The sequence below is a fragment of the Cuculus canorus genome, chromosome 10, assembly GCF_017976375.1.
Source record: "Cuculus canorus isolate bCucCan1 chromosome 10, bCucCan1.pri, whole genome shotgun sequence".
Lineage (NCBI taxonomy): Eukaryota > Metazoa > Chordata > Aves > Cuculiformes > Cuculidae > Cuculus > Cuculus canorus.
In genome coordinates this window covers 3,507,588-3,522,123 of record NC_071410.1, presented here as the reverse complement: position 1 = coordinate 3,522,123, position 14,536 = coordinate 3,507,588, and the positions used below count along the sequence as shown (strand labels likewise).

The 14,536-nt window shown below is 36.2% G+C and overlaps 1 long non-coding RNA gene across 2 annotated transcripts in view; it reads left to right on the top strand.

Annotated features, from left to right (window-relative positions):
* The window catches only part of LOC128853158 (uncharacterized), a 191,085-nt gene that overhangs the window by 71,642 nt on the left and 104,907 nt on the right, over positions 1 to 14,536 (top strand). The gene's annotated exons all lie outside the window — the stretch shown is intronic.

Here is a 14,536-nt window from a genome sequence, read left to right as displayed (position 1 = left end):
ACCGTCACTGAAGGTGAATGAAGCTTAGGCAAGGAGCGGGGCCAAAAGTCACCAGAGAGCACTGCATGGCTGCGGTGCCGGCAATAACAGTGGTGCAGCCACCCCCATCCTCACTTTTAGTTTGTATCCATCCCTCTAAAGCTTCGCTGGTTTGAAAGTAGCACTGCCCTTGTGGGAAAGAGTAAACACAACACTAAATGGAAATCTGAGGAACCCTGTTAGAAGAGTAACATACCTAAAACTAGCAGTATTGGAAGAAACAAGAGGCTGCAGAGACAAGCGAGCTTCCAAGATGCTTCTGCATTACTTATTTGGTAACTTGGTTTGATGAGCTGCCCTTTTGAACCGCGTTTGTGCTTTTATGAAACAGATCAGGTACAAATAACTTCTGCATTTTTGGAGTCGTCTTACTTTTTCTGGTATCGTAAATATTTCCTCCTAGTCATGATGGCACTGAAGTTCCTCAGACTTTTGCACGCATCAGCTTTAAGGAAGGAGGAGTAGGTCACAGAGATTCTTGAGAAATGGTGCCCTTCAGTCTTTGTTTTCTGGCTCTCCATTTGTTTACTGGTTATTGGGAATAAAGAGCAAATATTGCCGAGGCAAATGACACGGCGGTGGTGTATTTCACACGTAAAATGAGGATCATATGGCACGGTAATAAAATACTATAGGAAATGGTGGAGGGAAATATGCATCATAACTGCTACGTAGATTAACCATGTCTGCAAATTGCATAACTGAAACCAAGTATTACTTTCCAAACAGTTGTATTGAGGAAAATACATTACCCAATTAAGATGAAAGGGATAACAATTTCAGTGAATTGTTATTGTAGAAAATAAAGAATAGTACATTAATGGCACTTTATTTTATCATTATATGTATTTAAATTGCCTTTTATATACAACTATGTGTTTATTTGAAATAGATTTAAATACAAACATAAACATGTTGTCACTGTTTCCAAAGCTTTATAATCAGAAAGAAAATAATGTTAAGGGAATATTCGAGTCCTTCTGTTGTTAGGAAAGACTAAAATTAATTTATCATTTCTCTGTTGCAATTTCTGTTGCCTCAAGCCTGATTCCGCCCTCTGTACCCTGAATGTCTTGCTGGCGTATGGCAAAGCTCCGGAGGAAAAGCAAATGTCATTCTTGTACAGGAGACGAGTGTGTGTGCATGTGATGCGTAGCCACACAATTTTTGTCATTTAAGCAAATTATAAGTGTATTTCCAGGTCAGCACTATGATGGAAACACACAGAATCTCAAATTGTCCAAGATTTGTTTGGTTTTCTATGTTTGTTTGTTTGAGACAACATCCAGTTTGATTGTGTTTTCTTGTGATCTCTTCCCCAGTTGCTCCCAGCTGCCAGGAATCCCCTCTGGGGCTGCCATTTCCCCATACAGATTAAAGTTCATTTTTAAAAGATTAAGCAGGTATCTTGAGTTTGTATACAAGTGCAGCAAAGCTGAGAGGCGACCTCTTGGTGACTCTGCTGGAAATTGTTTTCCGGGCTTTCAGTCCAGCAGAAAATCTCCCATTGGTTCTGCGCTAGCTTTTCGTGAGCTTTCTCATAGTTTCTCAAGAAAATAGAAAGAACTTGGCAAATAAAACTGTAGGCCCTTTGTTTCGTCAGTCATGGCAGCTTCTGAAGAGTAGGAAAAGTTTGAAAGCAGCAATTAGAAACTTGTCAGCAAAGCAGGTGATAGCGCTGGGAGGAAATTTGGCTCCACTGAGTGAGAGCTCAACGCAGCTCCCCGTGAGCAGGTGTTTTTAAGTGTAGTTGAAAGCAAAGGCCTGCCAGGTGGAGAGCGGGATCCAGCGCCGATGGGAGCCACGGCTGCCAGGGAGCTGCGCTGCCTGGAACGGGAAGGTGCCAAAGGACCGAGGAAAGGAACTAAACCTGGCTCGAGGCAGCTGGTAAGGAAACAAAAGGGAATTTGTACACAACTGGTGCAGAGACTATTTTCATAGAATAATCACTACTAAAGGTGTCTATGGCTAAGAGTTGGCCATAAACTGCTTTGCTCTTTTCCTTTTTGTTTTGAAATGACTGCAAGATGTTTGAAGTCTCCTTCAAGTACCTTTTTTTTTGAATAAGCAGCTTGTTTTTCTTTAAAAGTGCTTGTTTAAAAACAAGCTCGTAGCTGAGGTTGACGTTATGATTTATGAAGAAATCAATGGGAGGTTGTAGTTTATACAGAATTTGTCAAATCGAATTAATTCAATATACAGAAATTTGTATTTTTTTCTTATGTATGTATTTAAAGAAACAACGGGTTGAACTCGATTCCTTCTCTTTTACATCTCTCTCTTATGATTATGTGCAAAAATAACGCAGTGCATGTATATTATATATGTATACATACTTATATATGTGTGTATACCTCATACTTCTTCAGAAGACCTTGTGTGAAACAACACTATTTTCCAAATAGCTATTCAATGTTCAAGAAAATGATCAGCTAATTATTCTTTTCCTTTTTTTTTGTATATTGACATTCTTTAATACTTTGGGACACCACACTCAAATTATTTTCAGTGTTTAGGGTGTGAAAGCAATATTGTGCTAAAAATGCAACTGCTTCTGTATACCATGTATTGACATGTTGTCTTTTAATTTTAAGGTAGCATTTTTCATAAAACATTAATTTTTTTTTCTCTACCCAAAAGACCTCTCCCCAAAGCCATGTTTTTCAATAAATGCTGACAGCTATCAATATTTCCAAGTATTTGAAACCTTTCTGGCCAAAGTCTTTTGGAGTCTGAGATGTCAGTCAATCTTTTTGATCTGCATGCATGCTGACTTCTACAAAGAAAGCATGGCTATTCTTAACAAAAGCTCCATTGACTCATTAAAGATATCTTATTCAGGTGTTGCCTAAGATGTGGAGGGGTTATTGCAAGTTCTGCTAGCTTGCGTGATAAGAAAACCAGGCTTATTTGCTGTAATTTTCCATATTTCTGCCACAATCGTCTTTGCGGAAAATTGGTGTCATATTGGCCCCTGGCACTGAAGTATCTCTGTCTGTTATTGAGATAGTTTTGAGTTAAATTGCAGTGAATAATTCAACTGTTTTCACGCTTGATTTCTTTTGGAACTCCTGGGTAAAATACAATCCAGACTTGGAGATTACTCTTCAAAATTCTGCTGAATTTGCTCTGTACCCTCTTCTACCAAAACTTTCAGATAGGTCTTAAATTTAAGACAGATCTTCATTGTGTTCCCTGGTTCCATTTAACATGCCAGAGTTGTTCTTTTCTGTTTTGTTGCTTAGAGATGTCTTCAGCTTTATGAAGGATACTCTAAGTGATTTATTGTCCCTTTCTGATTTCTTGAACCACAATGGATTGTTTGGGTTTTTTTACTTATTTTTTTGTGTAGATTAATATCTTCATTTCTTTACTGGAGGTATACATTTGCCATGATTCGGTGGGTCTTCCTTCACTCTGCTTTCAGACACTTTGCTCAATGATTGGTGTAAGATTTCTTTTAGAATTCACGTGACTACTGCTTACTCCACAAAATGTTCTTAAACATCAGGGTAATGAGTTAAGGTCTTTTAAATAAAATAAACAGTTTTATCAGGGTATTCTTGTGCCTTGCAAAGCTTGTATGTGTAGGCAGAAAAGCTGAAAAATACTCCTGCTTCTTCTATTTTCAGACTAGTATTTTGATGCTTCATTACAATCCCTGGACCACGTTCTCATTCGTACTCAATTTGAACTAGTAGGAAGCTTTGCCTTTGAATTGAGGCACTGACAATGAGATCTCACTATCACAAGGAACTATCAAGCCAAAAGACAGAAAAGTTCTATTTTAGTTTACATAACTTATGTGCTTAAATTTGACAGTTGCATTTTTCCTAAAACTTAGTTGTTTTCCATTTTAGTATCAACTTAATATTACACACAACTTTGTAGTAGAACAATTCATAATAAATTATCTAGAAACATTATATCATGCAAAAATTCTAAATATATGAGCATATTTTTGCAGCCATCTGAATGAAGATAATTCTGAGGGCATCACAGTAATGATTTAACAATTAACATCAAGTAATTAAACTTAGTGGAAAGAAACCTAGTTTTAATTGAAAATATAACAAGAACTTGAAAGCTGTTGTCCTGTTATTGAATAAAAAAACCTCTTTCTTTCCCATCATCTTTCTGTTGGTTTACCCATGTCCACTGCTATGGTTACCCCATCATACAAAGCCACTAGGTTGGTCAGGTCTTTTTTTTCCAAAGTTAGTGTTGTTGCTTTCTTTCTCACCAACATATTCCTACTTTCTTATTTCGGCATACCTGGTTCACATATTCAGCTGATGAGTAAATGTAGAATTGATTTACTTTTCATGCTAATTGTTTCACCACTGTACCTCTCTGGGATAAATACTTTTCTGTCTAAGTAAGACCTACACGATTAATAATTAAGTCTTCCATATTGCAGTTGGAGCGATGGGTAATTGCATGCCAGGTCCAGGCTTCTTAGGGCACCGAGCCTGCTGGCTGCCTTAACTACTGGGAGAGGACTGAGATAAGAGGGCTCTTCTTCTGAAATATGAAAAGCCTTGCGTGTGTAAAAACGTGGGGAAAGTTACTGGGAATGCAGACTCAGGTGTATGTCTATTATTAGCGTATGACTGAGCTCATGTTAAATGATCAACCATGCATTCATTACTGTCCTAGCCTGTAGTTCCCAAGGAAGTTTTCTTTCCTCTATTTCAATGGTTCAGACAATTATATTCTAAACAAGACTTTGCGGCAGTATTTTTGATTTATTTTTTGGTGGGGGTGGATGTCATGGGAATGTTATAGAGGTATTTCTTCTTTTCTCCTTTCTTCCTTCTGTTCCAGCCTTTTATTGCCCTCAGTATACTCACACAGTTTTTTGGGGCTTCTCTATGTAATGGTAGTTTCTTTGTGTAACAGAAACAGTGCTATAAAATAATAACTTATTAATGTTAGGATTGTAGATTACAGAGTGTGTCTACCTGTATCAGTGTGTGTTAATGAGATGGAGATCAGTTCCAATAGATGATAGAAAATATAAAGATATTAGTTTCTCACACTTACAGTGATTGCTTCATTTTCTTTCACGTTAAGCCCTGGTGCTAAGGAGAGAGTATTGCTGGGCACAGGGCAGAGGAAAAAAAACAGTCACTGCTTATTAATTGTGATTGTATAACTGGAAAGAATAATGAATCCACCAATTTTCTGGCTGAATGCTGAGTTTGTTTAATGGGGACTGTTTAACGTATGGCAATCCCCAGGAAAGTGCCAATGACAATAGGAATTTTATTTGAATTCAAGTGTATTGATGCTACGAGGCTGAGGACTAATTTAATCTCCTTTCAAATTATTGGGACTGGCTTGTGCAAAGGGAAAGATGCCTCTTCTACATCAATCCCTACCAATTTGAAATCAGATTAAGTTAGGAACCTACATATTCTTTAAGATTCAAGGCTACAAGGCCTAACTTTGCCATAATTTGTCTGATTTGAAATATATTTGTCCTTTCTCTTTAATATACAGATGTCAACATAGGAAGCTTCTAATTGTAGCACCATGCTCATAATATCCTCGTGCTCTTTTAAATCCACAGTAGCAGTGCTGATGAATCAGGTTGTCATGGATTTTGATGGCAAAACTATTTTATCTCCATGTCCAGCATCAGGACAGAACAATGTACTCATTATTTGTTACTAATCCCTGGTTACTGTATGTAACCTGTTACGTCGCTCCAGTGAATTCTCATGATGAATGATTTGCAGTTTTGTGTTTTTACTGGTCTCGGTCATGATCATTTGTTTTTCAGAGAAGCTGGTGGAACTTTAATTTAAAAACATTAAAGCAAGCCATCTATGATGGCTGCTGCTTCTATATTCATTTAATGGAGCTTTTAGCTGTATCACTGTATTATTGGTTTCCCTTTTTCAAGTACTTAGAATGTGTTATTGCTTTAATGCACTTCATGGAACATTGCAAACACTTATTTAAATTATTTTACTAATGCTAAGCAAGGGTTGCTGCATTATTAAACACCAGAGGGGAGGCAAATTAGTATAAACATGAATTTAAAGCTCATTCTTCGGGTACCTGAATGTTTATATATCATGGCAATAACACAGAAATTTATAGTAGTGCAACGTTACCAGCAGAGTGTATTACAAACATAAGTTCAGAAATCAGCGTAATTCAAAGTCATGTTTTGTTCCAAATTTCTCCTCATTTCTGATACATAATTTCATCCCCATATGAGCTTAATTAAACATGTAAACTGCAGAAAGTAGTACATGCTCTTATAAAGCAAAATATTAGTCAAGTTTATTGTACAAATGCTACAACTGTGTTCATCCCACTGTTCAGAACCACTGAAAAGCTCCACAGCTTTCTTATTATGGATGACAATTTATCGTGTCTTTCATCTGATCCTTAGTGTCTTTATCTTCCCACATAAGGACACTCAACTCCGTACTTTCCTCAGCTGTGTATTCTAAAATTCTTATAACTCTTTGTGCTCCTCTGGTTTCTTTGCACTAGCCAATATCTTTCTTAGATCTGTTTTTTTAGGGTATTCTGGATCTTTCAGTAGTGTTGTGTTTACCTGAGTAATTACCTCTTGTGTCCTAAATCCGACAACATAATGGGTAACGTATCCCAGAAAAATTTTCCCTATAATTTGGTGTCACACCATTGACATGTGTTCAATTTTGTGATGAATTGGTGAGCAAAACCTCCCAGTACTGTTCTGATGTACAGATAATTACTTCCCATTTTATCTTTTCTGTATTACTCAGAGACAATGAAACAACAGTATTTGGTAATACTAAAAATGCTGCACAGGAAAATGAAGAACACAGTAAAAGATAATGGTTTTAATAACAGCAACAAAAGGAAATGTCAATAGTACTGTGACCGCCTTGTATTTCACAATTCAAAGAGGTAGAGAGAGGGCTTCTGCACAACCTCTTAAGCAGAGATGTTTTTTAAAATGTACTTGCATGTCTTCATAGTATTTTATGCATTAAAACATTAGATGCTCTTAAGGTTAATATATATATGCTAATAAAATTCTCAATTTGATTAGCACATAAGCTCCTAAGTAATACATATGCTATTTTAAAGACAGTTTTGCTTTAAAGATGGTATTACATTTCTAAGAAGCATTACTTTAGAAAAAAAATGTTTTCCAACATTCTCTTTGTAATCCTCCATTATGGAATTTGTAGAATATTCAAAAGATAGTTTCTGTACTTTTTGTATTAGGTCACTAAATTAGGTTTCCAAATAGTAACCGATTATAGGTCCATATAATAATTACAAATGATGTAATATTTTTTAATACTCTCTAATACAGAAGTCACTAACTTGCATAACCCAGGCTGTGCTTCGTAGGAAGTTCAGTGATGGCAAGTTTCAGTTAAAAGATCGTGAAAATAACACAGTCTTTTACCACAGAGGCAAAGACCTGTGGCTGCTATGCATTGATAATTAACTCTAGAACTGTGAAAGAGGCAGACAAAGGAGTGGCAAAGGCTCTTTTCCAAGATGCAGATGGCATTATATATGAAATAGATACAAACTCAGGACAGCACTGGAGCAAGAATGAAGACATCTGCAGAGTAACACCTGATAGTGTCTTACATGAGCAGATGAAGCCAAAGTCTACGGAAACTTGGAAAGAACACCACCGATCTGGCCAGATGATACTGAGATAGAAATAAGGTACATAAAATAAAGGACAAAGAAAATATCACTAGCAGAATAGAGGTAGTGTTAAGCAGGGAGAAAATATTCGTCTATCTCCACAAGCAAAAAATGGTTTGAAAACCTCTGTATTTGAATATCACCAAACAAGACCACAGGCAAATCAAGGCTCAGTTAATCACTTTGTGTACCATAATAGGCAGCACAAAAGAAATAATTTGATGGAGAAAAAGTATAGTTTACTAAAATATGATGAGAAATATCTAGCTTGCAGAAAGTGAGAACAAGGGAAAGACTATAGGATTTTAACTGTAGGCACTTACTCAGCTCATGGGTTGCAGTATCTCACTGAACAGTTCTCTTGATTACAAATCAGGTTAATTTTAGGAAAGCATTGCCTCTTATCTCATTACTTAGTATGTAATATTGGGGGAGTGGGTGTTAACAAAGAAGTAGTAGTGTCAGCCTTCATCAGACCATAGGCTTTATCGGAATCCAGCATGTCTGCTCTTGGCTCTGACTTCTAACTCATTAATTTTAATTTCTATGACAGAACAGCAGAAAGCACTGACATGTTTTTATCAAAAGAAAAGAATTAGGTTGTTGTCAGAGTTGTGGATCTGACCTAATATGTTTTTCCTTCTTTCTTGTTTTGATGTTGTATTATTTTGATGTTATGTCATCTGCTTGAAGTCCACTATTGTCTATTTTTTGTGTTAATGCTATATATGCATATGAAAGTACAAAGGGAATTTTGTAGGACTAGCTGCAAAATCCAGTAGCTAAGTTTTGACAAAAAAAATGATTGGCTGTTTCCCTCCATTCCTTATTTTAATTTGTTCAATCACTTAACTAAAGCTAGATATTCATATTGCTTTTTAAACAGAATTTTTATTATATCTTTTTTCACTAAGTTACTCCCAAATGGTTGAGTTGTGAATACTGAGGAACAGGATAAAATAAGGAAAGCTAAGGAACAGGTTAAAAACCTCTTTCGTGTAAAGCTCATCATATTCTTAATCAGTTTCAGGATATTCAAAGAAGATGTGCTATATCTCAAGTAAGAAATCAGACCCGTACAGACTCAGGAAATTAAAACGAATTTAATCTCCACAATATCTTTTACAAACAAGAATATCATGTCAGAGATTCCTGAAAAATGTTTTGTCTTTGGTGCGTATATTGAGACTTCTAATTTGAAAATAGAGGCTGTAATAAATTGCAGAGTAAGAGTGCCCTGTGATTCCATTACCCTTGATACTCAGAAATACAGAAAAAAAGAAGCACGGTCTAAAATTCCTAATGCAGGCCTTAAATTTGGCAATTCATGAAGCACTACATTATGATAAGCTATCTATGAGTTAATCAGAAGTTAGAAAACACTAGCAGCAGTGATTTCATTCCATGAGAAAGGGCTCATTTACGAATTGGCTTCTGATCTTTTGAGAACAAAGGTGTTGCTGTGATGTGGGTGGTGGGTTTTGGTTTCTGTTTGGTCGATTTTGTTTTTCTTTTATTGAACAGCTAATCACAATCAAGTTTCTTGAAGTGTCTTTAACTTTGAAATTTGAGCAGTGTGTTTTCCTAACTTAGTCTGTACACATAAAAGCTTGTATGCCCAGATTGCCTGGAATGTGTGCTTCATAAGGCGTTAGAAACAAGAGAAGACGAGGACAGACTTGAATTTTATTGTTTGAATTGAAATCTGCCTCGATGCCAAATTTACCACCAGTGATGGAAGTTATCATTGTGAATCCACAATTACAAGTCACCCAATATGAAAACTTAGTGGCTGAATAATAGAAATTTTCTGTCCATAATACTGTGAGATGTGCAGATGGTTGAAAAATGATATGTGATCTCACGCAGTGCATGCTGAGTTAACAAGAGAATTTCATTCAAGAAAAATAGTACATTTTAGTTCCACCATATGTGTGATTATGTTTTCTTCATACCCATGGAGAATCCCTGATGTTAGAAAGCAAACTATGATAGCCCATTAACGTGTCCGCTTTCAAATAATTTATTTAAATGCGAGAACTTTACTTTTTTTTTTAAAGATAACATATAGACAGCAAATAGCTGCAGTTGGGTATTCTTGGGTTTCTTTCTCATAGAACTGTGAGCAGAAAAACAAAATAGAAGTGCTACTCATTTCTCCTCTACAAATAATCTTTGGGTCCGTAAACTCTTACTGATAAAACGAAGTGCAGTCAAAATAAGAAGTATAGGGCAGAAACGGGTTTTAGTCATTAATTGTCTTCTTCCTCATCAGGAAACCTGCTGCACCTGGCCTAGTTTAAGATTCCTGTCTATCAGAACCAAGTCATAATTGTTACACTGACAGTACTTCATATTATATTTTACCCTCAGTCTTCTAGAACTTGAATCCCATAAGTGTCCTCTCTGGGGGTTGAGTTTGGATGCTTGTCCTGGGTGGATCTGTCGTCATCTGTACTTTGCACTTTGGCAAAACAGAAGATTTTGTATTTTCACAGAACAGTCCTGTCAGAAAGATCAGAAGACTTGGTGTTTTTCAGATCACTCAAAAGTTATGCCTTTGACACTGCTTTGCCTGGTTTCTTTTTTCATTTTCTATGACCTGTATGTGAACAAGGTAGGGCAGTCTTTTTCTTTCAGCTGTGTGATCTGCATCTAAGAAAAGTCTCCATCTATAATGTTGAAGTTTGTGGGAGTTTGGAAAATGATATGAAATCTGGAGGCTAAGAAAGTCCAGGTGCTTTGGGATACATTGGTTGAGCATTAGTTTTCAGCCGTGACAGGTGAGTATTTGTTGCCTCTTGTGTGCCAAGATAAAGTTCCGAGGTAGTGAGGGATGCAGCCTCTTGCTAGTGTTCTCACTTCAGAGAATATTGTTGTTTTAGAAAAGAATTGCTTAGGCTGACCAAGGACAAGGATCAATCAATGACTTTTGCAGACAGAAGGTGCTTAGGCAAGCTGGTTTTGGTTTGCTGTTTATTGTGTTTTTTTTCCTTATGTATATACATTTTTTCCTATTTCATATACTTCCTTTTTAAGCAGAGAAATGTTTAGGGTTGGTTTGCTTTGACTTAGAAAAACTTCTACTATAGTAGCTGCTAACTTAGTACACCGTGGAAGCTTCTTCAAATGTCAGTGAAATATCAGCAGTGGGTACGAGATACCTTTGTATGTTGCTTCCAAACAAAAGCTCTAGTCTGCCTTGCAAGTTGATGCCATTTAATGAAGTGGATCCTTCCAGCGTCTTCTTTTCAGCTTTTTTTGTATAATTTGACTTAACATCAGTAACTGTCAGCCCTAAGAGAACATAAAGAGGAAGGAAACCTGTCATAGCTAAATGTGGAAACTTTTTATTTAAGAGTTTCTAGGACATCTGCATCTAATTGTCACATCTTCTGATTTTGAGAATGATGCATTAGTTTCAGTCTTTTCTGTAGTTGGTTATACAATTGTTTTTGAGGTGGCAAGGCAGTGACAAACAGTGGAGATATCCCACTCTCTCTCCTCCTGGGCTTCAGGGGCCTTTGGATAAAGCTGTGATACGTTCAGGGCATCATGAATGAGAAGATCTTATGAACAGGGAGAAAACAGGCAGCTCTGCATCTCAAGATATCCATTTGCTTATAAATATAAATGAGATGGTTAGAAAAGAACAAAAAAAAAGTTATTTCCTTTGAAAATAATTTTTATAGCTCTGCCTGCATAATGGAAAGTGTGGGATTCAAAAATATCTCAGAACATGGATTTCAGCTCAAAATCTGCAGTGCATCGGATAGTACTGTAAAAAATGAGAATATATGCATGGAGTAACAGTAATTTACATCTCCAGAACAGTTCTCTGTAGGTTTCCAAATTCCCTAATGTCTGCAGAATACTTTAGATTGTCCTTGTCAATGAGCTGGAAATTATCATTATCCTGTTGTACTTGTGAATAAAGCAAGACAGGAAGATGTAATGTAATTTGTATAGTGTCCTAAAAAGTGGCAAAGAAAAGAACAGAATTTTTATCTACTGATTCCAGGATTTATGCTCTAATAACAAAGTTGTTCATTTGTAAATAACTGAAAAAAAAAAAAAAAAATCTGAAAAGTCATCCAAATGGTATTATCATCTCTGAATTTAAGTTCAAGAAAGTTGAGGTTTGATCTTGGTTCATGTTTTATGGGTTCACTCGTTGCTGCAGAAGGGAAGCTTCCTGTATCTCATGGAAGGAAGATAGGCTGGACCCAACATAAGAGGAAAATGTCAGTATTCTGTTTATAAGCAACTATCAAATCATCTTCTTGGTGTTTACCCATTCCAAGAAACAGCTGTCAAGTCAGAAAAATTGTAGATTACCACTTAAACTGGAACTGGCTTCCATGTTATAGAACTTAAGCTACAAGTTATTACAAATTAAAGGTAATAAACTTCCATTTGCTTTCATTCTGAAATGGAAGACACGCAAAAACTGGAAAAAATGTTAACGTCCTTCACCTCGCTGCTGGAATTATTTCTCTCTGGCAACCCCATGTAGCATAGCACATCCCACTACCTGTCTTCTCCATTCATTTTCATGTTTTGTCTGTCTGATTCTCCAAGCACTAAAATTATTTCTTCTTCACACTGTGTGCAAACAGAGTAGTTTCTGCTGACGCTGAAAGGAAAAGAAATCCTGTAGAAATGACTATCCGTAGTTTTCCTTATCCTCTTTAGACTGGAGACATATGAGTCTCAAAAATGAAAGTTATATAGAAAGTTCATTGTTTGGTATGTAAAAGGGGATTTGGTGTTTGCTCATAATCCACACTGGTGTATGTGATGCCTTTTCTGACTCGATGAACCATGATTTCCTGCTATAACAATAAGTGCTGTTTTCAGTTCTTTGTGGCAACTGCTGGTGCAGACAAACCACAGTTCACCTGCAGCGTAAACAATGAGTTTCAAGATGCAAAGCGACATCTCATGAAGTGGTTTGTTCTTCTCTCTTTAATTACTTGACATTATTGAAAATGGTTTGATGAGTGCAGTACAGTTCCTTATAGGAATAATTCATTTATGTTCTAACATCAAACTAATCATTGTCTAACAAAGTGCTTTTTCCTCAGCATATGAAGAGAATTATTTCCTTAACTGTCACAAACCATCTCTTCATGTTGGAGATCTTCACGTGGAGATTTCCTCTGTACTTGGCTCGAGTGGGTCGGTATTTCAAAGGGAGCGAAAGGAAAATTGTAGTGACTCTCTCCATTAACTTATTTTAGCTTGTGTCACAGGTCACAAGTGTGATTAAAAGAAAAGCTTAATCCCCAGACTTCCCAGAAAAAAAAACAGGAATTCTCTGCACCTGAGACTGAAACGACATGCTGTAGTGAAAGGTCAATGAGCACAATGTGTTCTGACTTCTCAACTTGAAATTTTAAGGGCTTCTGTAAAGAAACAGAGAGGAGAAAACATGATCTTCTATTCCATCATCTCTGCAAACAAGCCAAAGGGGAATTCTTAAACATAGTTGGATTTTGCAAGGTTGAACTAAAAAAGAGTTGACATTTTCAAATATTTTGTTGTTGCTTCTTGATGGTAGATACAAAAATAAATCTTAGGAGGTGAGCAAGAGTTGACACGAATGTTGAGGAAGTGTTGCTTCCTTGCCAATAAAGTTTGTTTTATTTGTTTAACATACTAATTAAAAAGAAAGCATCAAGGTTTTCTGTGAAGCGAGGGAGAGTACTTCCACGAAGTAAATAAGGTGAATCTGCTAGAACAAATATTTCCTGAGCACTAATGATATATGACAGATGACGTATGTCTCTGTTGCTCACTGTAGTTGATCTCTGACGCTTTATGGTTCTCCTTACAGACCCTTTTAGCAATTCTAAAGAAAGCTAAGCAAAAATGTTTTTAGGTCAAAACCCCAGTCTATGCAATTGGAGAAAACACAGTGGTTTTCTTTTCTCTTATAAACTGCTTGAATTGGTTCTGTTCACAGTAGTGAAAAAATAATATTCAGAACAGGAAAGCAATTTTTTATACTTATTACTGCTTGTTTGTTTGCTTGTTTGTAAACAAAGTATTCAATTGTCTTCTACGGGGTTTTTTTTAGACCTTTTACACTGATATATTTGGAGCTTTCTCATCCTGCCTGTCCTCTTCTTGGGAGCTCAAGTACCTCTCTGGACTGGTGAAATTCTTGAGGCTTTTTCCAAGATAACAAGATTTTTCCTAGCAAAATTTACTACTAGATTTTTTAGAGTTTATTTTCTTTTAGGAACATCAGAACAAATCTATGTTTTCTTAAGATTTTGTTAAAATCAAAATTTAGTTTCTGTTATACTAAATACTGAAAGTTAAAGAGTCTGCTTGTCAGTCTTTAAGAGGCATTTGAACAGTGCCCTTAATAATACACATTAACTTTTGTTCAGCCCTGTAGTAGTTAGTAGTTGGACTAGATGATCATTGTAAGTCCCCTCCAATTGAAATATTCTATTCTATTTAAAGTAAAAAAAAAAAAAATCACTCTCCTTTTGAGCAATTTATTTTTGCTCTCTTTTGACCCAACTCACCAAAATCAGTGTTTCTGCTTTTTTAATTGACAGTCACACAGTTTCAAACATTCTTAACCACTGACTTTTCCTGTGATGCTTTAACAGTAGGTGATTTTAGTATCTGTCAATGTATTTGTTGGTTTGCAAGTGGCTGAATTACATTCAAGTGTTTAAGTTCTGACCAGACTGGTTAGGACAGAATATCATATTAAATTTCAGCTTTGACATAAGAGTTATTTGGATATGGGCTTCAGCACGCTGGGGAAAGAGGATTGCTATTTTCAACCCTGCAG